Source organism: Lissotriton vulgaris, chromosome 2_1, assembly GCF_964263255.1.
Source record: "Lissotriton vulgaris chromosome 2_1, aLisVul1.2, whole genome shotgun sequence".
Taxonomy (NCBI): Eukaryota; Metazoa; Chordata; class Amphibia; order Caudata; family Salamandridae; genus Lissotriton; species Lissotriton vulgaris.
In genome coordinates this window covers 1,314,077,907-1,314,105,875 of record NC_141687.1, presented here as the reverse complement: position 1 = coordinate 1,314,105,875, position 27,969 = coordinate 1,314,077,907, and the positions used below count along the sequence as shown (strand labels likewise).

The window sequence follows — 27,969 nt, the reverse complement described above, 5'->3', positions numbered from 1 at the left end:
CCTGTATCCCAAAATCCAAACCTACCCCTGAACCCTAAAAATACCCCTGTACCCCAAAATCCTAACCTACCCTTGTACCCCAAAACTCAAACATACCCCTGAACCCTAAAAATAGCCCTATACCCCAATACCCATACCTATCCCTTAACCCTTAAATACCCCTGCACCCCATAACCCAACCCCACCCTTAAAATACCCCTGAACCCCAAAAACATATACTCCAACACCCCCAAACTAAAACCATATACTTACCACACACTTAAATATAAAAAACATATGCTTTTACCAATCATGCTCTTACAACGAATTTCGTTGTAAAAGCATGCGTGGTAAAGGCATATAATATATAATGGCATGCGTTGTAAAATTTTGCGGAGTAACGGTAGATGCGTTATCATGGTATGAGGAGTAATGGTATGCGGAGTAAACGGTGTTTTACCAGTAGTGAACAGAAAATCCCATGTTCCCATACTTTAGGAATGCAAACGTCTGGATGTAAAAGATGATTTGATGTGTAGTGACATTTGAAGATGGCAATGGCTGTACAGGAGGGTAATCCAAATACAGTCCTTCCAGTCTTGAACAGATGCTTGTCATATGGAACTACGTCACATGGCCTTATAGGAGGAGTGTGCAGGCCCAACGAGTACAGCAGCAGATGAACATAACCCACTATTCCAAACAGCCAGAGTAATTTAGGGGAGCAGGGTAGAGAAGGAACCAGTTGACAAATATAAGACACCATGACCAGGTCAGTGGATACCTGTTAGCCCAACGTAACAATCTTCAAAGGTACAGCTGAGCCAGGAAGGGAACTTTAGTAGGGAGGCCATTCAGAGGCATACCCTTTGATCAAAGGCACATTTGTAGCAGGCGAGCCCGCATTCCGGCCAAGAACGGGGCAGACAGTTCACCATTACATTTCGTTGACTGGTGCTAGGTTCACACATCAGTGCCAAAGCTCAAAAGAGGCAGGCCTACTTTTCCAGACCTGAGCATTATTACAGTGACCAAAAGCACAGAGATGCAATGGTCAACGATCAGGCAGAAGAGATCTCCTCCAAAAGGAATTGTACTCTATTAATCTTCTACAAGAACTGCAGAGGAAGATACTGAAGATAAAGTTCTGGTAAAGGTGCTCAGGCTTGAAGGACTGACCATAAACATTTCCAGCATTAATGACTATTTACAGTTAGTTGGGGGCTTTCCTTACTAAGTTCAACCTGGAGGACTAATGATAAAACAGGTTTCCGGAAATTCAGTAATGCACTTTTAAAACTGTTAAAGGTGAAGGCACAGAGAGCATGGAGTATTTCTCATACAGCTACAGCAAATAGACATATCCATACTTCTCCCCGCCCTTCAACAAGGAGAGGAGCTGAACACACTGGTGCAGCACTGTTGCAGTTTCTAGGCTGAGCAATGTTATCTACCTTTTCAAAACCAGGCTTTAGGCTACGAAGCCACAAAAGGTAATGTGAGGGCAGCAGTGGCCTGTGCTGGAAAGAGTGGTGGGGCGGTGAGGGGAGATTTCGACAAATGAAGAAGTGGGAAATTATTTATTTAATTTCCCCTCATGGTAGTCTGTCGAATCCCCATACACCCCCCCCCCAGGCCCCCCCCCCTCCCAATCCGGCCTCACTGCTCTTAACTGCACGGGCCGCTCCTGTGTGAGGGTAATGTGAAACTAGGGTTAAAGAGATTTCTGTAGGTGGTGGGGAAAGGATCATTTCGAGTAGGGACAGTAAAAGTGTAACATTTTCAGACTTCCACAGAAACAATAAATCCATGGACCATCCCATAAAAACAAGCAACCACAAGGTCTCGCCGTTCAGACCCATTGGCTTTGCCAACTGCTTTCGCCAGTGCTGAACAGCATCAAGACTCTGTACAGCATTGTCAAAATAAAAAAGGTTACACAAAGGGAGATTGGTTCCTTTCTGTGGTTACTAAATTAAAGCGCAAAACGCTTTTACACATAAGACACCAAAAACATTTCTGGTCACAATGATATGTATCCTGACATGTTCCTCAATTATTTCAAAAAAACATAATTTTCATTAAAATCAGATTTATTAAAAACTTAGTCAGAAGCCAGCATGGTATATAATCCACAGTTTTGCATTTAAAAACAATTACATTACATTAACATCAAGCACATATACAAATTCACAAAAATTAAAAATAATCAGGTTGTCGACGCGTTTCGGTGTTTAAGATTGATGGTACACCTTCCTCAGGGCTACAATCAAACTTCTTCAATCTAAAAATATACGGAACAGTCAATTAGTATACATTCATTGAAAGATCTCATTTACAGAAAGTTTTTTTACACTTCTATCGGTGTCTAGAGTGTACACAAGAAGATTTCTTACTCAATTCGCAGTGTTCAATTTGCAGTGTCAGTCTAAATCCTGGGGATAGATAAATCTTATCCACTCTTATGATTCTGGTTTCTTCCTTTAAAAGACCTGTATGCACACAATATTATTTTGTGTACAATTAGTGTGTTTGATTTAATCCACACAACTGCATCTTTGTCACCACTCAAATTAAAATAAATCAATGCTTACTTTGTATTTTAAGGTGGGTGCCTTAAGGTTTTTACTTTCAACCATATGGATATTTTTCATGTCCACTGTTAACAGCCAGGATGGTTCCTTAAAATAACCTGTGTATACATAATATCAGGTATGCCATAAGTGTATTGCTTTTTAAGACACTGTATTAGAAATATTTTGTAGAGCTGGTTAAAAGTATGCTTACAATGTAGTTAGAAATAGGAGCGTTAAATTGCCTTCGTTATGTGAAAAACTCAGGGTGAACCTCCGGTGAGCGTCTTTTCCACTTCTTGCTTAAGTTTAAAGGAGATGGAGTGCTTCTTTTTTAAATTTGAAGACGGTTCCTTTTATCTACATAGAGAAATGGAGTGCACATTTTATACTTTGGCATATCACATTCCTAGCGGTAAATCAGTCCAGTTTATGCTCCATTTACTGATTTATAGACTTAGAGCGTATAGGATTTAAAAAGGCGCACATTAAAGGTTGCTGGCGCACATTAAAAGCTACTGCAGGACATAGAGAAATCAAGGCTTAAGTCATTTTGCTTTATAGACAAGGTTATAAAGCCCTCTTTCAGGTAATCTTATTTACTGTGGTGTAACTTACATACAGACATTGTCAGTTTTGTACAATTATTGCGATGTATATTCTTGCGCAAGAGTAGCGTACACCCTCTTTAGGTTTATCTCTAATTTTACAGGGTGTAACGTTATTGCAGACATTGTCAGTTTTGTGCAATTATCCTGATGCCTGCTCATACTACAGAGCAGAATACACCCTCTTAAGGTTTATCTCTAATTCTACAGGGTAAAAAAGTCCATGTCGATAATCATGGTTTTGCATAAATTGCCTGATGTAAATTCATGCACAGGGATAGAATGTGCCCTCAATCCCCGTTCTCTTACCTCCGTGGGATTAGCTCCTCGCCGCCTGCCTGGTAACCCGGTCTCCAGCGTCAGATACTGTGCTTGGAGAACCGGTTCCTTTTGTACTCCGCGGCTGTCTCATTTGATTGAATAACCGCTTGCACCTGTGTCAGTTCTAGTCGGCGCCATTTTGGTAGTTTTACTATCTATGATCCTTGCCTGGTAGTGCCTATAAGCAAGGAGGGACTAGTATGACACGAACGAGTAATTGAAAGGAACAAGCTTCCAATTTGTTTTAATACGGCGCTTGCTAGCGAAAAGATTATATTCCATTTATCTTCGACACGGAAGCCCTATCGGTAGTAAATTCTGGGCTCCTATAGGTATTTATTAGGACTTGTTGCTAGTTTCGAGTCCCGAGATTGTGTCGCCATTTTAGTAGTTTATTTGGTATCATTACACGGGCGGATGCTCTCTGTGATATATTGCTGCCTACAATTGACAGCGGACTAGCGCGGTGTAATGCATTTATGCACAACTTTCGATTCTAGTTGGTTAATCTATTTTATGATTATATTAAGGCTCTTAAGTAAGCGTTTCCGTTTATGGAATATTCATAGAGTTTGCTGCCCGGCGGACATACAAGGCTACTGCGGGGCATATAACCGCTATGTGACCGTCGAGTTGACACGCCATTTTGGTAGTTTATTCACAATAATGCATGTTAGTTTAGTAACAAATAAACCTCTTTCTTCAATTCTTTTACAATACCCAGTGTATAATACACATTACGTATACATATTGGTACCTGAGGCTTGCGTATGCATGAAGATCGGAGCATATGGAGTAGATATTTAGAGCAGGAAATTTGATATTAATATTACAAGATTATAAATTTAGTACAGGATTTTGATATTAATATTACAAGATTAGTTATATATAGAGAAGGTGGCTCTTTAGTGAAACCGTGCTCCCGATAGTCATCATATGGTCACCCCTTCCATTCTTATATGGCTAAACAGATACAATCTAGTACAATATGTGATTATGTGGGTCGTTGTTATGGTAATATTTTAAACCAGTAGGAGACCTGCTATTATCGTCTAGTAGTGAAATCACATGATATTATTAAACACCACATAGTTTCAGGCAAATAATAGATTTGAAGTAGATGTCCCATTCTGATGGAGATTTTAACATTTTACATAAGGACTGATCGATTCATCGTTTTATCAACATATGTATTTACTAACACAAGTCCACAGTATGGCCTTTAATTATTCAGTGATTTAGTGATATTTATCATACATTTTAACAATGAACATTATTACATCTGAAGAAGTTGTGAGGGACAATGGGCTAATTATCGTACCAATCTTTCCCATTCTTCCCTACTGTTCAAACCCTGAGTATAGGTTCGAAACTTGGACATAAAGAATTGTTCTCTTTGTTTCCGTTTAACGTCCAAATTTCCTCCTCTCGCGCTAGTTTTTATTTTTCAACTATGCACCATTTTATTTCATCTTCTTTGTGTTGTTCAGTGATAGAATGATCTACCAATGGGGCATTTTTCTTATGATTCTTTAAGGCAGATCGATGTTCAGATAGACGTAATCTAATTTCACGTCCCGTTTCGCCAATGTAACCCTTTTGGCAAGGACAGATAATTAGGTAGATTACATTCTGGGTTCTACAGTTGACATGTTCATTTATTCAATGTGATGTTCCACTCAGTTCAATCTTGTCAGATTTAATAATGGACTTGCAGTGAGTGCATGATCCACATGGTTGGTTGCCTCTAATGGGTTTACCCTGATCAATGCTAAGTTGTTTACTCTTTTTGGGCTCTCTGTAAGTCTGAACTAAACAGTTTCGAATAGTTCTATTCCTCCTGTAGGAGAAAATAGGTTTGGGTAGAGGGGTTTTCCCTTCTCTGTTTAGAATGGACCAATTCTTGGTAATGAGGTTCTTTACCTTACTACTTAATCCATTAAAGTTCGAAACCATGACAAGATTGTTTTCAGGTTCTTTCTTTTTATTGCCTTTTGGGGTAGCCTCGTTGTTACAACGAGGCTACCCCAAAAGATTAATTAGAGAGAGCTACAAAAGAGCAAAGTACCAAAGTAGAGAATCCCTATTTGAAACAGGCAATAAAAAGAAAGAACCTGAAAACAATCTTGTCATGGTTTCGAACTTTAATGGATTAAGTAGTAAGGTAAAGAACCTCATTACCAAGAATTGGTCCATTCTAAACAGAGAAGGGAAAACCCCTCTACCCAAACCTATTTTCTCCTACAGGAGGAATAGAACTATTCGAAACTGTTTAGTTCAGACTTACAGAGAGCCCAAAAAGAGTAAACAACTTAGCATTGATCAGGGTAAACCCATTAGAGGCAACCAACCATGTGGATCATGCACTCACTGCAAGTCCATTATTAAATCTGACAAGATTGAACTGAGTGGAACATCACATTGGATAAATGAACATGTCAACTGTAGAACCCAGAATGTGATCTACCTAATTATCTGTCCTTGCCAAAAGGGTTACATTGGCGAAACGGGACGTGAAATTAGATTACGTCTATCTGAACATCGATCTGCCTTAAAGAATCATAAGAAAAATGCCCCATTGGTAGATCATTGGATCACTGAACAACACAAAGAAGATGAAATAAAATGGTGCATAGTTGAAAAAATAAAAACTAGCGCGAGAGGAGGAAATTTGGACGTTAAACGGAAACAAAGAGAACAATTCTTTATGTCCAAGTTTCGAACCTATACTCAGGGTTTGAACAGTAGGGAAGAATGGGAAAGATTGGTACGATAATTAGCCCATTGTCCCTCACAACTTCTTCAGATGTAATAATGTTCATTGTTAAAATGTATGATAAATATCACTAAATCACTGAATAATTAAAGGCCATACTGTGGACTTGTGTTAGTAAATACATATGTCGATAAAACGATGAATCGATCAGTCCTTATGTAAAATGTTAAAATCGCCATCAGAATGGGACATGTACTTCAAATCTATTATTTGCCTGAAACTATGTGGTGTTTAATAATATCATGTGATTTCACTACTAGACGATAATAGCAGGTCTCCTACTGGTTTAAAATATTACCATAACAACGACCCACATAATCACATATTGTACTAGATTGTATCTGTTTAGCCATATAAGAATGGAAGGGGTGACCATATGATGACTATCGGGAGCACGGTTTCACTAAAGAGCCACCTTCTCTATATATAACTAATCTTGTAATATTAATATCAAAATCCTGTACTAAATTTATAATCTTGTAATATTAATATCAAATTTCCTGCTCTAAATATCTACTCCATATGCTCCGATCTTCATGCATACGCAAGCCTCAGGTACCAATATGTATACGTAATGTGTATTATACACTGGGTATTGTAAAAGAATTGAAGAAAGAGGTTTATTTGTTACTAAACTAACATGCATTATTGTGAATAAACTACCAAAATGGCGTGTCAACTCGACGGTCACATAGCGGTTATATGCCCCGCAGTAGCCTTGTATGTCCGCCGGGCAGCAAACTCTATGAATATTCCATAAACGGAAACGCTTACTTAAGAGCCTTAATATAATCATAAAATAGATTAACCAACTAGAATCGAAAGTTGTGCATAAATGCATTACACCGCGCTAGTCCGCGGTCAATTGTAGGCAGCAATATATCACAGAGAGCATCCGCCCGTGTAATGATACCAAATAAACTACTAAAATGGCGACACAATCTCGGGACTCGAAACTAGCAACAAGTCCTAATAAATACCTATAGGAGCCCAGAATTTACTACCGATAGGGCTTCCGTGTCGAAGATAAATGGAATATAATCTTTTCGCTAGCAAGCGCCGTATTAAAACAAATTGGAAGCTTGTTCCTTTCAATTACTCGTTCGTGTCATACTAGTCCCTCCTTGCTTATAGGCACTACCAGGCAAGGATCATAGATAGTAAAACTACCAAAATGGCGCCGACTAGAACTGACACAGGTGCAAGCGGTTATTCAATCAAATGAGACAGCCGCGGAGTACAAAAGGAACCGGTTCTCCAAGCACAGTATCTGACGCCTGAGACCGGGTTACCAGGCAGGCGGCGAGGAGCTAATCCCACGGAGGTAAGAGAACGGGGATTGAGGGCACATTCTATCCCTGTGCATGAATTTACATCAGGCAATTTATGCAAAACCATGACTATCGACATGGACTTTTTTACCCTGTAGAATTAGAGATAAACCTTAAGAGGGTGTATTCTGCTCTGTAGTATGAGCAGGCATCAGGATAATTGCACAAAACTGACAATGTCTGCAATAACGTTACACCCTGTAAAATTAGAGATAAACCTAAAGAGGGTGTACGCTACTCTTGCGCAAGAATATACATCGCAATAATTGTACAAAACTGACAATGTCTGTATGTAAGTTACACCACAGTAAATAAGATTACCTGAAAGAGGGCTTTATAACCTTGTCTATAAAGCAAAATGACTTAAGCCTTGATATCTCTATGTCCTGCAGTAGCTTTTAATGTGCGCCAGCAACCTTTAATGTGCGCCTTTTTAAATCCTATACGCTCTAAGTCTATAAATCAGTAAATAGAGCATAAACTGGACTGATTTACCGCTAGGAATGTGATATGCCAAAGTATAAAATGTGCACTCCATTTCTCTATGTAGATAAAAGGAACCGTCTTCAAATTTAAAAAAGAAGCACTCCATCTCCTTTAAACTTAAGCAAGAAGTGGAAAAGACGCTCACCGGAGGTTCACCCTGAGTTTTTCACATAACGAAGGCAATTTAACGCTCCTATTTCTAACTACATTGTAAGCATACTTTTAACCAGCTCTACAAAATATTTCTAATACAGTGTCTTAAAAAGCAATACACTTATGGCATACCTGATATTATGTATACACAGGTTATTTTAAGGAACCATCCTGGCTGTTAACAGTGGACATGAAAAATATCCATATGGTTGAAAGTAAAAACCTTAAGGCACCCACCTTAAAATACAAAGTAAGCATTGATTTATTTTAATTTGAGTGGTGACAAAGATGCAGTTGTGTGGATTAAATCAAACACACTAATTGTACACAAAATAATATTGTGTGCATACAGGTCTTTTAAAGGAAGAAACCAGAATCATAAGAGTGGATAAGATTTATCTATCCCCAGGATTTAGACTGACACCGCAAATTGAACACTGCGAATTGAGTAAGAAATCTTCTTGTGTACACTCTAGACACCGATAGAAGTGTAAAAAAACTTTCTGTAAATGAGATCTTTCAATGAATGTATACTAATTGACTGTTCCGTATATTTTTAGATTGAAGAAGTTTGATTGTAGTCCTGAGGAAGGTGTACCATCAATCTTAAACACCGAAACGCGTCGACAACCTGATTATTTTTAATTTTTGTGAATTTGTATATGTGCTTGATGTTAATGTAATGTAATTGTTTTTAAATGCAAAACTGTGGATTATATACCATGCTGGCTTCTGACTAAGTTTTTAATAAATCTGATTTTAATGAAAATTATGTTTTTTTGAAATAATTGAGGAACATGTCAGGATACATATCATTGTGACCAGAAATGTTTTTGGTGTCTTATGTGTAAAAGCGTTTTGCGCTTTAATTTAGTAACCACAGAAAGGAACCAATCTCCCTTTGTGTAGCTATATTTCCCAGTCCTTTCTGGGTTGGTAGGGAAAACTCTCTCCTTTTTGAACAAAATAAAAAAGGTGCCATAACTGTTGCATCATTCAACTAATGTGCCATAGGTCAGAAAGCTTGCGTGCATCAGACGATCCAAGATGATGGATGTAAATAGATAAAAAATAGAATTTTATAGCATGAAAGTGCCAATAAAAAAGGGGGTGGGGGGCTCACACTAGATGGAATTTCAATCTTTTGGGAAGGGCGGAATGAGTTTCCATTATTCTGAATTTCCGTGAACATACAAACTACAGTCCCAGACATATACATTACTCACAGGATGTGAAAAGGGAAAACTCGGCAATTGGTCATGGAATGGCTGGCTTTGCTGAACATCAAAGGAGATAACATGCCCACAATGTGCCCTGATGTCACCTATAGCTACTGGGATGCTACTTCATGTCCAGCATATCACCAGAACTGGCAGGAGATGGAGCTGGACGTCAGTGACAAGGGGACACAAGCTGGGGGTGAACTAAAATGGAGGGAAAGCAGAGAAATCAATAGGGGCAGTGGAAGGAGCTAGAAAGATGCACCTACTGAAACATTTTCTGCTTTGGTCGACTGTAGCAGACCAATAGAGCAGACAGAGTGTGGGTTGCTCAAGGAACATCCAGTTTAGTACACTTGTGACACTGTGGCCCATCAACCTTAGCAAGCTTTCACCTCCAACCTATGCAGATCAATGGCTCTCCCACTCAACATTTAGATACAGTTTTGGCTGTATAATGGATAATTGTGCATAGAACCCGCAAAGTACCATAGTCCCTCAACTTCATAAAGTCCTCCTGCACCCACAGCAGGTCCTTACACACAATGACCCAAATCATGAGTCAAACAGCTTCTCAGGTTTTCTAGTGTCTGTTAAGGGTCTCCAATGATCAAGCAAAGCAGGGTATGGGAGCAGGCTGTCTCACCCACCTTCTTCTATCTCTCAGGTCTCCACAGAATCATGGGATGCAGCAAATTTTATTTATTTATTTATTTTATCAACTTATATGGCGCAACAGCTACCCAAAAAGGGTTTCCCGGCGCCTAACACACAGCCTGGTATAGAGTGAAGACAGCATAGGTGATCGGATTACTGGTTAAACAACCAGGTTTTTATCTCCTTTCGAAACCTGAGAGGGTTTTGCTCTTTGCGTATTTGAATTGGGAGAGTATTCCAAATGACGGGACCCAGGTAGGCAAAAGATTTGCCTCCCATCCTGGCCAGCTTAAATCTGGGGACACAGAATTTATCAGCTGCTTTGGATCGTAAATTCCTATTAGGGATGTAGGGGGAAGCTAGTGCCTGCAAATATTTAGGAGCGGTACCTGCTTTAATTTTAAACATGTAGTTTAGTGCTTTAAACCTAATGCGGTTCTCCACCCTCAACCAGTGCAGTTCACGCAGGTAAGGGGACACGCTGCTGTTTTTAGGTATGTCACAAAGAAGACGAGCGGCCGCATTTTGTACAAGCTGCAGTCTTTTTGTGACTGCTTTATTTGCACCTAGATACAGGATGTTCCCGTAGTCAAGCCGAGATGTAATTAAGGCATTGACCACCGTTTTCTGCATAGGGCTGGGCAGCATCCACAGGACCAGCCACAGGGCAGCAAAACCAGAGTGGTGCTGCCTCTGCAAATCCCCACATTCCAAGTGATGCAGCACAGGGTCAACCCTCTTACCATCTGTTCTCTAAATGCATTAAATTAATCAATTTAGTTAACAAAGCAACCCATTTAGCAACACAATAAGGACCAGGAATCAGTGGCTACAGTTAAGAAGGTTTATTACAAGTTAGCAATCAGGTTAAGTAAACAAATCTTAGCACAATGCTGTACAAATACAGAACAGCCGCAAAACCCAACCTCCTAAAGAAGTTTAGGGGTACCAATAGGAGGCGGACAACAAGTTCAGTCACAGCAATACAAAAGATCAATAACAGAATTTGGTGCTCAGAGAAGAGTTTCTGATTCTTTCCTCTATATGTGAGGGAAGTCTAAAATCGCCATCGAGTAAGGTCCAAACTAGGGGGGATGGTTTAAAAACCTATCAGGATCTCAAAAGTTAAGGAAATGTAGAAAAAAGAGGAAAATGCGGGAAAGTGCAGGAAGGTAAGGGAAAGTGTCAGCATTTCAGAAGCTTGGTCAAAAGGTCTTCTTGGGTGAGGTGGTGTAGCTAGGTGCCAACAAACATGGTTGCACATTGAACAGGCTCCAGTAGCCATCAGTGACAAATTCTCTGCCATCCAACATCATCCATATGGGGCTGTGACCAAATCAGCCTGATTGTTGCTGGGACAATCTTGGCTGATCCCTCGGGCCCCTTGGTGCCGGCGGTGCTGCGGATGGAGAGATTGGTGAAGTGTGGCTGTGCCGCGAGGTCCAACAAACATGACGGCACACTGTGACCAGGCCTGCACAGACGGCAGGCTGCCTGCCGCTTTCGGAGAATTTGCCGACAGAGGTCTCCCCTGGGCTGGGAGGCAGCTGGTGGCTTGAGAGCACCAGTGGTGACCCAGGGCTGCCGGTCCCGGGGCTGATTTGCTCCAGTGACGTGCAGCTGTACGGATTTGGCCAGTGCTGTGGATTGTGACTTGACCTCCGTTGTTAGTGGGTAGCAGGCTCTGTGGGACAGAGATCCGGGCACAGTGGGGTGATTTGTACAGCCTGGTATTCCCCTCCCCCTTTGTGAGGCAGGGCAAGATACCTCAGTGTTGGCGCTGGGAGGCGCAAGCTGTGCGCTCCCTCTCAGAGTGGCTGATGAAGGTCGTGGAGCTCGCCCACTCCTGAGACAGGCTCGGGCCAGATGCCCTGCCCCCACCCATCGGAAGGACCATAGAGGCACCCATGAGGGCTAGAGGACAACAGCCTGGAGACCTCTGCCCACGGACAGCATCTTTGAAGGGCAGGAACATTAGGGAAGGAGTCTTTGCCCAACTTGCCTAACACTTGAATGAGACTTTACGCCCGAGGGAAGAGCTATCTTCGAGAGAGGGGTACTTTGCCTTGGTGAGCCTTATGTGCTGTCCTGCCCGACCGTCTTGATGGCGGTGCCTGGGGTGTGCCTGGTCTGGGGCTGTGAAGACTACCGTCTGAGGAGCCCAGAAGTTCTCTCCGTCCTTCTGAGGTGCTGGGAGTTACCCGACCGGGGGAGAGTTGTGGGACAAGGGAAGGCCTGAGATGACCTCAATCAGGAGCTGTGGCCCGCTGGGGTCCTTGGTGACATGGTGAGAAATAAGGGCCTCCAGCCTGCGCAGTCCAACCACCCTGACAAATATACTGTCACCATGGCTGCGGCTGGGGACAGTGGGGGAGGAGCAGCGAGTACTGGGGCTGATCATTCTGTCCCTGAGCTATCGATGAGAGAAATTATTGGCAACCATAAAAGATGTTCAGGGCACACTCAAACCCAAGCTGGATGCTGTCACAGTTGATGTTAACCTTTTGCGTTCAGATGCCTGATATGTAGCCAAAAAGGTCACACTCACAATGGCAGAGACACAGATAGGTGACCTGCTTTCCCAAACGAAAAGGATAGAAGAACAGGTCACTAAACTAGCTAAGCAGAATGTCACCATCACTGCCCGCCTAGAGTACCAGGAGGGCCGTGCCAGGTGCAACAACATCAACGTGGTGGGGGTCTCCCAGGGAGCAGAGGGACAGTCTACAGATCTCTTTCTGGAGCGCATATCAAGGTGGCACGTCTTGAATGGAGTCAATAAAAGCTGTAGTAATAATTTTGAGTGCAGTCCACCATTCCTGATTTCCACACTGGCACACCCTGCCATTATCCCTAATAGGAAGGGCTGCACTCTATAAAATGATGACCCTCCCTCTGCTCCAATATGTGCTCCAAAACACACCCTAAGTAATTGCGATGGAGTTCTTTAGAAAGTAGACCATGAACTCAGTCTATTCCTTTGGAATGGCAGAACACCACGTATCGTCCTAGGTAAACTGGCACTGTAATCAGGCATTCCTAGTGCTGGGCATAACAGAGGCTTTCTCTCAGCTCTGAGAAGGCATGCATACAGATGTCATCCCACGGTACCGGATCTGACCTATCTCTGTGCATCAGCCTTTATAAAGGCTAGGCCACTAGGGAAAAGTTTGGGAAGCACTGTCAACAGTAACCCATCATTCTCAAGAACATCCGGACTTCTTTCTGGGTAGTTGGCGGAGCCATTTTCAGAATTGCTGTGATTCTCTCTGTGACACCGTCCTCACTCCCTTCTCAATGTGATGTCCTAAGTACAGGACTTCATTCTGACAGTACTGCAGTTTGGTCAGGGGCACTTTATGTCCATTATTCGCTAAGTGGTTCAACAGAGCAATTATGTCTTGTTTGCAAGTGTCCTGTGTATTTGACACCACCAATAGGTTGTCAATGTATTGGACCAGGACTGAGTTATAGGGTATCACAAAAGACTCCAGGTTCTTTTTAAGTATTGCATTGAAGATAGACGGACTTGCCATATACCCTTGTAGGACTCGGCGCCATGCCAAAAAACAGCTGTAGAACCCAAAATCAAAGAGGAATTAACTATCCTCAAGCCACGGTATGGAGAAGAAGGCTTGGCATAAGTCAATGACAGAAAACCACTCTGCCTCACATGGAATTTGAAATAAAATTACAGCTGGATTCAGTACAACAATGGACAACAATGGTGTTAATCTTTCTCAAATTTAGGACAATCCTATACTTGCTATTGGGTTTCTGCAAACCCTTAAAGGGCAAGTTACATGGACTCTTCCTAACCTCCTTCAGAATGCCTAGCTGAAACATTGAGTCAATCACAGGAATAATCCCAGAAATGTTTTCAGGGGTCAGAATATATTGTGGGATTCGCGGATACTCAGCATTAGGTTTCACTGTGATGCAGACTGGTTGAACACCTTTAATGAGACCCATGCCTTTCCCTGAAGAGTCTAAGACTTCATGTAACACGGTCTCTCAACTCTGAAAATAAATAATCTTTTGTCAACATTGGGTAAAATCGATCTCCAATTTCTGACTGACCGGTTTAAAGGCAATATCTTCATCAGGAGTCTGAAATTCACTGCCATTTGGGGTACAGTAACTGCTACAACTCAACTTGCACAAAAGGTCTCGCCCAAGCATTTACAGGGCTCAAATCACACACCACAAATCGGTGATTCCTCTCAAAGAACCCTATTCTGACAGGAACTGCTTCAGAGGCGGGGCTAGTCATTTGTATATTTTCAACTTTTACAATTTGGAGAGGGGTAGGTTGGGAAGCTCTGCTGTTCTCAGAGTAGAGCAGGTAGCACCAGTATTGATCAAGAATGATACGATAGCCATTCACTTCACCATCCACAAATGGACCACTCTGGTCCACATCTAAGGTTGCATCAAGCACGAAATCCTCCTCCCACATCAGGCACAGTCATTGCAACAGATCTAAGCTGTAATCCCCATCTACTTGTTCTCTATACAGTAGCATTGAGATGCACCCTGATTAACATAAGAATTGGTGTTAACATCGGGACCCTGATTTGGTACACATCTAGGAGCATTTGCATTCAAATGTGACGAAGGGGTTTGTGGAGCTTGCATAACCTGATTTTGGGGCATATTAAAATGTTGTACTCTCAGCACTTGCTTTTCCGAACAATATCATCTTGAAATTGCACAAATCCACCATTCTGAACCTGATTCCCATTCGTCATGTTAACAGCATTGACACAACATTCCCGCTTCCAAAGACCCAGCTTGCCGCAGACGTGTCAAGGATTCGACTTCTACAAAGCTGCCACATCAATCCCTGTACTAGGATCAATTGATACACCATGACCTCTACCTTGTTGTTGAAACCCATTTCCACCTTGCATAACAGCAACTCCCTGTTGATACACTCCTGCATGGGACTAACAATCAAAACAAACTGATGATTCTGACCTTGGTGTGCAGCTTTCATCTATGCCATCATCAACTTCTCTTTCAATGTATTATGTTTCATTTCCGATTCGTCACTGAAGTATTTTGCATATCTCAATATTTCATCAATGGGCATACTCTGCGAACATATTAAATTCTATTGAATCATTGAACTAATCTCAGGTTTCAATCCATACACAAACCTGTACAAAAAATGTCCCATGTCTAGTCTCAATCGTCTCTGTCCCACTATACTGCTTAAATGGCTGCAAAAGTCTCGCATAATAGGCATGTATCGTTTCTTTGGACTCTAGGATTGTTCCATCAGTCTTGACCCAATCAATATATTTAGGAAATATTTTTGATATCGAAAACGTAGTCACCTGATGATACTTTTTCATCGCCACTAGTGACGGAGCCATTAGTGATGTCCCATAGGCTTTCTTAGGCCACTCCATAGCAATTGTGCATGTTACCCACAAGTCACCAGGAACCACAATTGCAAATAAGGTATTCAGATCTATCTAAAGAATCTTGGATATTACAAACTGGTCAACTTATTTCTATATTTCCACTGGGACTTTTCTCAATTTCGGAAAATCACTTGAGAATGACGCAAGAACACTCATGCTCCAAGGTATGTGGACATAACCTCCACCAGGCACTTCTCTCACAGACCCATTTTGGCTTGCCTTTTGGCCAATTCTGTGTTCGTTGTTCTGTCTTGTGTTCTGTGGGTCACGGCTGTGCCCACTTGTCATCTGAATGTTTTATTTGATACTACTTTTGAAAAATATTATGAAAATAAATTCTTGTCTGGCTGGACAAAAGACATACATTCTATTCTAGTGTATGGTTATCTATCACACTGTATTCTCCCTGAATAGGGACCACTGTTCTCTATAACACGAAATTGCCCAAGGTCCCTGTCTAAATTTCCTTTGGGTTCCCTTGTTCTGTATAATAGTACTTCGCACAATTGCTGGATTGCAAGGGATTGAAAAATCCTTACCCCCTTGTTTCAAGTGGGTCCACACTGTGTAACTCCTCACTTCCTATTCCCTCACACGCTCCCCAAGCTAGGCATGTCAAACCACCCACCTCTTTACACTCTAGAATACATTAACAAAAGTATAGGAGGTCCCTCGCTGTTGTCTGATTCCGCTGAGACTTCCACAGACCCAAGTTCCTCTTTAGGAGATGACTTAGAAAAATTAAAGAAAAAAGAAGTACGTATGATACTGATGATCAAACTATTGACAGATTACTTAAAAACCAACATAATCCCAGTCGGACTTCAGGTCCGCAACGTCCCTGGTGTTTTCACAACTAACCCCAAATATCTGAACGGCTTTAGCTATATCAGCACCACATGCTCCCGGCACTGGATGGTGCATGGGATAGACATTGCCAGTGAAGAACTTAAAAAACTAAACACAGAAATCGCTGACTTAGAAAAACAAATCAAAGACAAAGGTACTCCCACAGAGGCAAAGAAAGTTTTAGAACAAATACAAAAAACTGTCGAGGATTTCCACAAAATTGAACTAAACAAGAAAACCACCAAAGTTATGAAAGATATAAAAGCCTTTTCTCAGGAGAGAGCATATCCGTACCTCTCTAAGGACTATTATACCAACCGGTCCTACAGTGGTCCACAAAACCAGAGGCCCTGGGGTAGATATAATACTTCGTAGGGTTCACCGATAGTTCGGCTGACTCCTCAGACAATTCTGAGCAACAGGAAAGCCCAGGTCCATCACACAGGAATTTTTTAGGGAGAGGACGTGGCCAGCAAGAGCCTCCAGGGGCAGGCAAAAGCAAACAACCACAGAGATGGCCCAACACCCCAGGCGAACGGTTCACCCGCCGCCAACATTACCGTTGGTAGCAGAACCCGACCCTATTGAAACTGATCTGACAATAAACAGAGAGAAAGATCTTCTACCCATCTTTAATCTAACACAGCACACTTTTTCGGCTGATGAAGTTTCACTGCTCAATAAAGGCTCATCATTCGTGCCAACCATACGCCCTAACTTTGTGGACGCACAAACTGAACTTCTAAGGTTTTTTTAGAAAAGTTCGCCTACACAGCTTCTTTATTTTAAACCCATCTCCACCAAAACACTGCAACACCCCCTTTAAACCACCATCTAAATTTTCCCCTACCGCAGGTATGATACCCCCTGAAATCCCTACATTCGAAAAACTTGTTCTGAAAGACCTTGCAGACCTTGAAACTAAACGATCTTTTGTACCTTACAACATTACCATTCAAGAAAAAAATGCCTTATCCACTCTAAAAAATAACCAGTCCCTCGTGATAAAACCGGCGGACAAGGGTGGAGGGATTGTCATTCAAGAAATAGACTCCTACAAAAAAGAAATCTTGCGACAACTCAATCACACTGAACATTATTGTAAATTACCTCAACCCTACCAATGAAATCCAGAAATTAATTTCTCAAGTCACCTCAGAAGCCTTGGAAACAGGCTTTCTATCAAAAAAGGAGCACAAATTCCTCAACACAAAGTCTCCACACACACCAGTGATCTATTGTCTTCCTAAGATTCATAAGAACGCAGAGTCCCCACCCGGCCGTCCCATCGTCTCGGGCTGTGGTTCCGTTTTGAAACCCCTTGGACATTATATAGATTACTTCATAAAACAGTTTGTCCCGGGTACTATCTGTTACATAAAAGACAGAATGGACATGATTAATCTCATTGAGGAGCTACCATTTGACCCCACATCCAGCACCATGTGTACGCTGGATGTGGAATCGCAGTATACTAATATTCCCCAGTATGAGTCCCTTTGTGTCATCGAAAAAGTGCTAGAAACACGTCCACGCCCACACAATGTTCCTACCGTGTTTATTCTCCAACTGCTCGAGATTTGCTTAACTAAAAACTTTTTTGTCTTTGAAGGACAGTTCTACAGCCAAGTGCGTGGCACTTCAATGGGAGCGATTTTCGCCCCTCACCTGGCCATACTCTATATGGACCACCTTGAGACATCATGTGTCCTAGACACGTCTAACCCTTTCCACACCGGAATCACCTTATGGAAACGGTATATAGACGACATTTTTCTACTGTGGAGTGACTCCCTAGAGAGCCTCACACAATTCCATCATTGGCTAAATAATAACAGCGGAGGCCTGAACTACACACTCAGTACTAGTAAAGAATCACTTCCCTTCTTGGACTTAGTGATAAAACACACAGAAGGCCGCTTGACCACGAGTCTCCATTGCAAACCTACTGAGCGGAACACCTTATTGAACTACAGCAGCCATCACCCTCGTGCACTCAAAGATTCACTCCCCTTCTCCCAGTTCCTGCGCTTAAGGCAGGATTGCTATTTTAAGGAAGACTATTTCAGTGAGGCCAAGACACTAAGCCATAAGCTCAGAGCCAGAGGTTATCCACGGAAATTGGTGCGCCATTCCCTCAAACGAGCTTGGTATTGCCCTAGGGAAACCCTCCTAGAACCCAAACCTAAGAAAATGCAGGAACGCCTAATTTGTGCCACCATATTTTCACCAGCATCACATGCAATCAAAAAGAGTATAGTCAAACACTGGCCTGTGCTAAATGCTGGCCAACTGAATCTTGAACGTCCACTGTTCGCCTTTAAACGGGCAAAAAACATTAAAGATCATCTAGTCCGGGCAGCCCTGCCCCAAACCCCCCAAAAAACAACTATCAACGATGCATGGGGGTTACCGACTCTTACAGGTCATGTGAAATGTGGTAGCTGCATATGTTGCGATTACACTGTTGAAGGCAAAACCTTTGAGCACGGAGCAATTAAATTTGAGAGAAAATATTTCTCTAACTGCAATTCAGCAAATGTTGTGTATGTAATTTTCTGTCCCTGCAAAATGATCTACGTAGGCCAGACAAGCCAGAAAATCAAGCTTAGGATCGGACAGCATCGCAGCAGAATCCGGTGTAAAACGGCAAATGCACCCCTAGTGGAACACTTTACGGACAATGGACATACTGAGAATGATCTCAAACGGACAATTATCACAGTGATCAAACCACCCCCGAGAGGGGCAGACACTTCACAATTACTCAACAAGGAAGAGCTCCATTGGATTCTGAGAACCAATAGCATCCACAGTGGCCTCAATCGCCTTGAAGACTGGACCTCCCTTTTATAAAGATGTCTCTTGTAACATGTATTCAAGTCACTAACTGTGCCACTCTGCATGCACGTGCTCGTGTAATCACATTTTAAGTCACTTACTCTGCACCTTTCCTAGGCAACCCACACCACTTTAAAATGGCCGCCTCCTTCCCATCCTTTCAGCTCCCTTGTAACCCCATAGTCCCTCTTCGCTTTCTGCCGATAGTGTGCCCTAACCAGTCCCTCTTCGCTTTCTACCGATAGTATGCCTTAACCAGCTCTGCCTCGGCAAACCGGCAGTCTCCATTGAAACTCCAAAGCAGATGCGGAGATACTGCCCACACTCACTGAAGTAAGTAGCATTGCCAGATTCCTTGGACACCACCTCTTTAACGTGGCGGGTTCATGCCTAACCCATGTTTACCCCTCTCTGCTTCCAGGTAATGCGATCGTGCATTTTCCTACAGCTGGCACATAGCACCCAACAGGACTTTCTGCCATTAAGCAAACAGAATTGGTAATTAATTTATTCTGTTTTACACTCAATTCCCGTGTCAACTCTACCCCTTCTTAAACTTAGAAACCTCCACTTCTGCTTCTTGTTCATTTAGATCCTGCTGGTGCCAGCAACCCCCAAAGTCCAGATGCTGAGCGCCCTCACGCCTATAGTGAACCGTTGATTCTCTGCCACCTTAGGTAATTTCCCCATTGCCCTCTGGGTTCACCCACGAGAATATTTGTTTCACTCTCGCACCGCGCCGTTTCTGTTCCTCCTGACTCACTGGGAACACCTTGCTCATGATCAGGCACTGCACCGTTTCGTCGTTTTTTAATATGCCGACTGGTTTTTATCATACTCCCTTGTCTTTTCTCCGTTGAATCACTGCAATAATTCACGATGTCATGACGAAGCTGCACTAAGCACCATAAATCAGCATCACTTCAACCAACTCCTTTTTAACGTCGTCACTGCGACACGAATTTCAATCCTCACTCAGTATAAACTAGAGAAATGTCACCACTTCTGCATGAAATTCAGTCCACAATGATCACGCAAATCCAAGCATCTAAGTCACAAACGTTATGCTGAAAACATGCCTAGTATATTATTGTCATATGTGGTTAAAATTATTCCTTTCCATTTTTTTCTCCCCCTTCTTTCTTTTTTGTATGTAAAGAATTGTAAAAAAGGTGTGATACATTATTATCAAGACAGCAATGCATTATTTGTTTGTCCTGAAGATGATGCCCTATATTTAATGTTGGCATCGAAATGTCGTCGACACCCAAACACCCTATGCACCAGACTCAAGCTATAACACATTGTGCAACAGTGTTAAATGATTAATTTGTGTCTGTCTATACTGAGTACAAGTGTACAGACCCATTTTGGCTTGCCTTTTGGCCAATTCTGTGTTCGTTGTTCTGTCGTGTGTTCTGTGGGTCACGGCTGTGCCCACTTGTCATCTGAATGTTTTATTTGATACTACTTTTGAAAAATATTATGAAAATAAATTCTTGTCCGGCTGGACAAAAGACATACATTCTATTCTAGTGTATGGTTATCTATCACACTGCATTCTCCCTGAATAGGGACCACTGTTCTCTATAACATGAAATTGCCCAAGGTCCCTGTCTAAATTTCCTTTGGGTTCCCTTGTTCTGTATAATAGTACTTCTCTCATTGGAAGCATGTGTATATCCTCATCTTCCTCCTCAGTTCCAGACGGAGGCAGCTCTAATCTGACTTTCTATGGTTTCTTTTTCTTTGCCCACTTGCCTTCCTATCTATCCAGCTCCCTCAATTTTCGAACCAGGGCAATTCATTCCTTGATCTGTAATTGTATCCCTGACAGTCTCATATTAGCGAGATCCCAGTCATTAAAACTTAAATGGAAACTTCTATGTAAAGCTTTAGGTTTCTGTAAGTACATTTCATAACAGTGAGCCAATTCAGACAACCTTTCATGAACTTGTCCAGCACATCTAGTAATGTCTTTACACATGAATAGAGCAAATTCTCTGTAAGTACTCAATTGGGACATGTCAAGATTATCAAGTATCATTCAGTCTAATTCTAGTTTTAATTTGGCCACATTTATATTATATTTTTCCTCTCTGTGGCTTGAGTAGTCCTTCCACTTGGTCTGGGATTCCCACTACCAGTCAGGGTATCTAAACCTTTGAACCAATCATAAATGTCTCCAGCAATAAGACCAGGTTGTTCTACTGGAGTATTACAAATTATATCCCCACTAAAAGAAACACGTTTTGCGTCAGCTGGTGAGTTCAAAAGAGACATGTCAGAAGTTGGCCAACCCATAGGCATTTCTGTCCTGGCGGTACCATTAATAACACTTGGAAGCACATTGTGTTAGGCATGAAAAAGGGAGGCGATCTTTGTAAAAACCGTCTAGTTGGGTCAAACCCTATCCGATTTAATGTAGGTTCTGCACAAGCAGCATGTTGGGTATTCCCTTGTAGGAAGCACAGGAACTTGAGGAATTGGTCTTGTGGTCAAGCTCACAGGATTGCTACCTGAGGTACGGATCCCAGTAGGAACAGACAGAGTATGTGTAGTAGTTCTTTCCACTCTAGGTTTATGCAAAGAAATTACAGGACCAATTGGACAGGATCAGTCAGTGCATCTGGGGCATTTAAATCAGTTGAATTTAGAGGGGCTGTCATGCCTGAACTCTCTCCCATTGAATTTGAACTTGCATCTGCCGGTGCTGTAGGTACATCAAAATTCTCACTAGTATGTGCATTACTCGCTTCTCCAATTTGGGTCACCTTGTATGGAGTGGACGGTATAATAATAATTAGGTTAACAATTCCTTGTGTGAAACGCTATCACTGTCCTCAACTACATTTTCTGTTTCATCTGCCTCTTTCTTCTTATTCTCATCCTTACATTTACATTTCCTCTCTTCCTCACTCGTTAGTGCAGGGTATAATCTAGCTCCCACGTTAATTTCAGTTCCCCAAGTTTTCTGCTCTGCATCCCATCTAGCATCTGCACAACTGCGTATAGCTTTCTTGACCCGTCCTTGAAATCTCTCTCTCTGCCTACAGTGGGCTGTATGTCCCAGGCATCAAGTGCTTCCTATTGTGTGAGTCTAGAGGGCAGTTTCACGCATACAACATCTCCCTTAAATTTTCAATGATTCTCAAATTAAATCACTAGTACAGTATTGTATCTATTCTCAAACTAACAAGCCATGTAAAAGTACCAGCAAACAAAAGACACCCCAGCAGAAAATGGAAAACAGCATTTCATGCTGAAAGAAATACAGGCCTCGCTATGACAACTTTGCATATTAAATCAATGGTGCACATTTAATATGCATGTGCATATTTAATCACAAAGTATGAAAAAATGTCAGTACATTGTATTCATGTTAAGGTTCCACATGTATAAGTGTGACCGAGAACAGGTGCTAAGTGCAAGTTTATATTGCGTATTTATGACGTGTAGAAGGAATCAAAATAACGCTTCTCCACGTCAACCATGAGTCTCTCCTGATCTGTGCTGATAGGAAATATATGTTAGACTGACCAGTGGCTCTCTCAGAGGAGCTGTCAGTGCCAGGGCCGGACTGAACACAAAGCAGCCCTGGCAAGTCTATCGGACCGGCACCCAGCAGGGAGGCTGGTGGGCGAGGGTGCTAGTGTGAGTCACTGCTGCTCAGCTAAACCAGCCCCCAAGCACTGCTGCTTTTGTTCCTGGGGGTCGACATTGCAGCACACGGTAAAAAGAAAAAGCAACCACAACTCCAAAACCGGCCACCATCCTTCCACCCCCCTCGGGAAACGCCTGATGCAGGCTACGGCCAGTCTGGCCCTGGTCAGTGCTGTGTCATCCCTCTGCGCTCAATGCACGAGCAGATAGAACAAGTTTGGGCAGGGAAACTGCAGAGGGCAGTGCGGAAGGGTGGCAGAGCAGTTGGTGGGGAGTGATTTTTGGATGAGGGCATTTGCTGGTACAGCAGAGGACAGAGGGTAAGGGTGGCAGGATACAAGATAAGAGTTTATTTTTTGTGTGGGTGAAAGAAGGGACCACTCAGAGGATGGTGTTGGAAGTTGTCAGTTAGGGATTCTTTTTTGTGTGGGAGTTAAAGGGTGTAGAGTTAACCTGGTTATGGATATGTACGGTTTCCCGTTAGTTCTCTACCATCTCTACTTCTCGGAGGAGCAGGGGAAGCGAGTGTTGTGGGAATAGGTCATGATGACTGGGAATAACTATGGCTAAATACAAAAGATAATTTCTTGCGCGTCTCATCTAGGACACAGAAACCAAGTAAAAACATTCAGGAAGCAATAGACTACCATAAAGAGCGGGCAGATTTTTTTTTCTTTTTTAATCAAAACCGCTTTTGATTAGCTTCGCAAACCGCAAAATTTTAGTTTTAAAAAGCAAAATTGATAAACCGTAGAACTTTGCACAAGGGATAAATAGAACCTTGATAGTCGACTCCTAATGCTCCCCACCAATTGCTTTGCTGTTAATCCAGGCTGGTCACTGTGCTTTTCGATCGAAACAAAAGTAAAAAAATAAAAAATAAAAGCATTTGGCAGATGTGAGCGAAATCTCGGTCCAGCTGTGTGCCTCATGCAGGCTAATAGAGACCTTTCAGTAGGCAGTCAGCAGAATTGGAAGCAATCAAAGAAAAAATAGACGTAAGCCTGCTGTGGAGATAAACTTCCTGGAAAACTGGGAAACAGCACTGCGGCGCAACATAATGCTCTAAATTAAGCGACGCCTGTCCAAAGCATGCTCTCGGGATCAACAAGTGGCTAAAATTATAACTGAATACATGCAGCATGGTTTCAAAGAGCCAGGAAGCGAAGCCCTCGCTTCTTGTGTGCTGGCATTGGCAGGAAGTCGCTGGCAGAGGATGAGTAGAGATGAACTGAGCCACAAAATAGGCCTGTAAACCAAATAAAAGTGGCCTCCATTAGCGCATCAGGTACCTAAAAACGTGGCCCACGTTTGCAAATCGGGGTAGTTTGTAAATTGTAAAGATACGCTGTATAGGTGTTTTGCAAGATATACCAGACTGAAACCATTTGCGGTTGGTGCAGGAAAACCGGCCCAGCAGACCAGAAAACAGGCCCACATATAGCCAAAAACCCGTCCCAGACATTGACCTGTCACACCATTACCACTGGCACTGCCACTCTGCCCTACAGGCCTGTCCGACTCTGAGGAAGACCCCATTAGTCTCCATCTGCCGTTAGTTCTCATGATCACGTAAGGCCAAGGTGTGTGGCTGTGCAAATGCTGTCTTTGACGAGGACTAGGACATGCCAGGTTTCATTGCTGAGACCACATTCTGTTTTCCACTCCCGAGTCGTTCCAAGTCGCGGGAGGGTGCGGTGCCTGGAATCGATTGACAATGATAGGGAACTGGCAGTCCCAGAAGGACCCAGTTGGAGGTAGAAACCAATTAAAAGGCAAAGCAGGGGGCAAAACAATCAGATTTTTTGCTAAGGAGGTTTCGAAGTGGTTTCTTCCTGGAATGCACTAACTATTGCTGTATACTGGCAATGTTTGCAGTTTTTTAAAACAGTGAATTTAAGGTTTGTTTTCGGCATTATTGCTTTTAGAAAGCCATATACAGGAGTGTAGCGTGTGTGTGTTGTGGGGGTTTGGGGTGTTACATAGCAAATGCATTTTCTGATAAATATTTAGGTACAGGTGTTTTCAGTCGGGTATGGTGAGGTGTCTGTCGGATTTCACAAGGAATTTATACACAAAGACGCACATACACCCTCTCCTTCTCTGTTTTGAAAGTCCTCGAAAATGTTGATTATTTTACAAAATACTCTGCTTTCTCTCACTTAGTGCCCCTACCAATCTACATTCCTCTCCCTTTACAATAACCCGTATGCCCCTCTCATTCACCCTGCTTGTCCAATACAGTGGCGGCCAGCACGGATTAGGGGTGCGAGGCGGGAGGCGTTGGGGATCGATCTAAAATAAGAAAAAAAAAAAACTTACCTCACCCCTTCTCTACTCCGTTGCTCCTCTGGAATAAGAACGCAGCAGGAAGACCCAGGCTCCCTGAAGCCAATCATAACACTGCAAAGAAGCGTGATTGGTCTGAGCGCCGTGGTTCAGCACTTAGCCAGGGAATCGGAGCCTGGGCATGTTCTCCACCCAGGCTGCAGGAAATGGGAGCCTGGGCATGTTCTTCACCCAGACTGTAATGCAGCCTGGGTGGAGAACATGTAAAGTGCGCATGACTGTGTGGCCGGCCCTAGACAGCCCACCAAACATTCATGCACACTTATAGAGTGTGCCCATCACTCCTCCCCCCTGCTTCGAGGGCAGAGCAGCCCCACCCATATAGCTGTCGTATCAGGAACAAATAAAATCACAACGTTGAGTTATTATCATTTTATTTTTCCTTTATTTCACTGTTGCAAAGCAGTGGGACGACACTCCCCCACCTTCGTAGTGGAGCTGCCACTGGTCCTATAATATATTTAACATTATATGCCAGGGTGACTGTCAGGGAAAATCTAAAGCTCACACCCTCCGTCTTACTGACCAAGCTACGCCGCTGGCCGGATAACTAATTTTACAAAAACCTAAGCCAAAATTGACAAGGAAGCTCTAAAGCATTTTTTTTAATGGAGACCAGTTTTGTATGGAGGCAGCAATCGACAAAACCAAGTATGTATGTGTAAACATTTGGACCAGCCAGTGGACCGGTGGGATTCATTTGAAGGTTCAGCATTGCAAATATCATATGCTAATACCAAACATTTAGTAACACTTGTAATTCATGGTCACCACAGCGCACTGGTTACTTATACCCCAGTGTTCAAATGAAGCTACTTCACAACTGATATCACTTCTTTTACTCTGCCTCACAAGCTGTGTCCCAGTCTCTCACTGTGCCAGTAGTTGAAGTAAACAGGGTATAAAAAAGGTAAAGGGAACTTAGCAGCAGTAGCGCAGAGTATTATTTTCTGAGTCAGATAGCAGAAGAGAAGCCAATTGCTTAACTAAACCATTCCTTTTCTTGTTGTGCTATGTAATTTCCTAAAAATAGAAGAGGATGAATCAAGGCAAAGCATTCTGTACCAAACTCAATTAAGGGCTTATCGACTTCTCTTTAAGGGTTTTATACACTGGGTCCGGAATAAGCTGTCATCTAAGACTAAAGATGACCGCATGACCACGAGGGGGGTACTCTCATCCACAAAGCCATGTGAATGGCTCCTACTGGACCAAAAAATGATTCAAAGTTTTGGCATAGTCAAGGTAGCGAACCACAAAAAAGATTAATTTGAGGGGAACTATTTCAAGGGAGTCTAGATAAGCCAATGCTAATCTGTGTCACAGCTACTGTGGTGTCTACTGGTTGAGCATTGGTTGTACGCAATCCTCACCCACTGCCAACAGCAGAACCATGCCTGGTGCCAAATGTTTCATATCTATAGTGACTGACGATCATCTGAACTCCTGTGGGTTACAACCTTTGACTTACACAAACATTTAGGAGATTTAGTGGGTGATTGTTTCATGTTTCATGAGTAGGCAAGTCCAAGCAGTCTTATGTGAGCTTGTTAACAGAAATGACTGTTGCATATTGAGAACACGATGTAGCTATGCCGCAGCACCCTGTGCCAATCACAGTGTTTAATGTGTGCTGGTAATTGCTAAAAGGTCCACAGTGTGCTTCAAGAACCTCCTCACGGCAGTGTGTGATATTCCATGCATGCACCTTCTTATGGTGGGATTGTATTGTTTGATATTCCGAGCACGTATCTTCTTATGGTGGGATCCATGTTCCCAGATCAAGTAAGGTGCTTTGTATGTGTGGTATCTTATGCTAAGTGCAGGAAACCCTCCTGTCACACAGCATAGAGATAGAGAAAGCATTCTGCAGTTAAAGAACAAGCTGACTAATTGGTAAGCAGTCAGAACTAATAACACGGTTTGCTTTAATTTTCTGTAGCAAAGCTCACTAGAAGCAGCCTGATCATTTGTGGAAAATAATATTTTATTGCCAATGGGTATTAAGTTAAAACGTTTTGTGGAAGTTGGCTTGTATAGCTATCGTGTGGCCATGAATTTCATGAAATATATCAAAGTGATGTTGAAGAATTTGCAAAGTCCATACAGGTAATTTTAGGGGTATCTTGTGCAATGGATCTATAAAGTTGTGACCAGAGACATGCAAGTTGGTCAAGGAGGAGAGTCAAGTTTTGCAATGTTAGTAGAATATCAGGATGTTTGAGGGCAATGCGCGCGATGTAGATAATTCCATGCATTAGAGATAAGGCGAGAGAAAGCACATCCTCCCAAAGAGGATCTGCGAGTGATGGGGGGCTCAGAAAAAAAGCAGATTATGAATGGAATGAGATCCAAGAATGTTCCTTTTGAAGGTTCAAATGAATGAAATTAAGGCTTGAGTTGGCAGTAGGACCAGTGGCAAAATCAAAGGCTTTTTAAAGGAATTCTCTCACTCACAGGTAGTTGGGGAGAGATAAATGAAACGCTTGGAAGTTGGATCTCAGCACATCAGTCCAATCTCAAATTATAAAAAAAAAGGAGGCCTTCAATAAGCTTTAGGAACATGATGGTGGTATTTTTGTATGAGTGGGCCATGTGCACTGTACATCTACTTTTCGAATAATGTGTAGTTTCATCCACATGTTTTACTGACAGAAAATCCAGAACCCTAATGGAGATAAGTGCTCAATGCTGAAATTTGTTTGTAACCCCATGGTCGCACGTTTTAACT

At 42.4% G+C, this 27,969-nt stretch overlaps 1 protein-coding gene across 1 annotated transcript in view; it reads right to left on the bottom strand.

Moving 5' to 3' along the window:
• The window catches only part of PDIA5 (protein disulfide isomerase family A member 5), a 1,005,467-nt gene that overhangs the window by 478,155 nt on the left and 499,343 nt on the right, over positions 1–27,969 (bottom strand). The window lies entirely within an intron of this gene.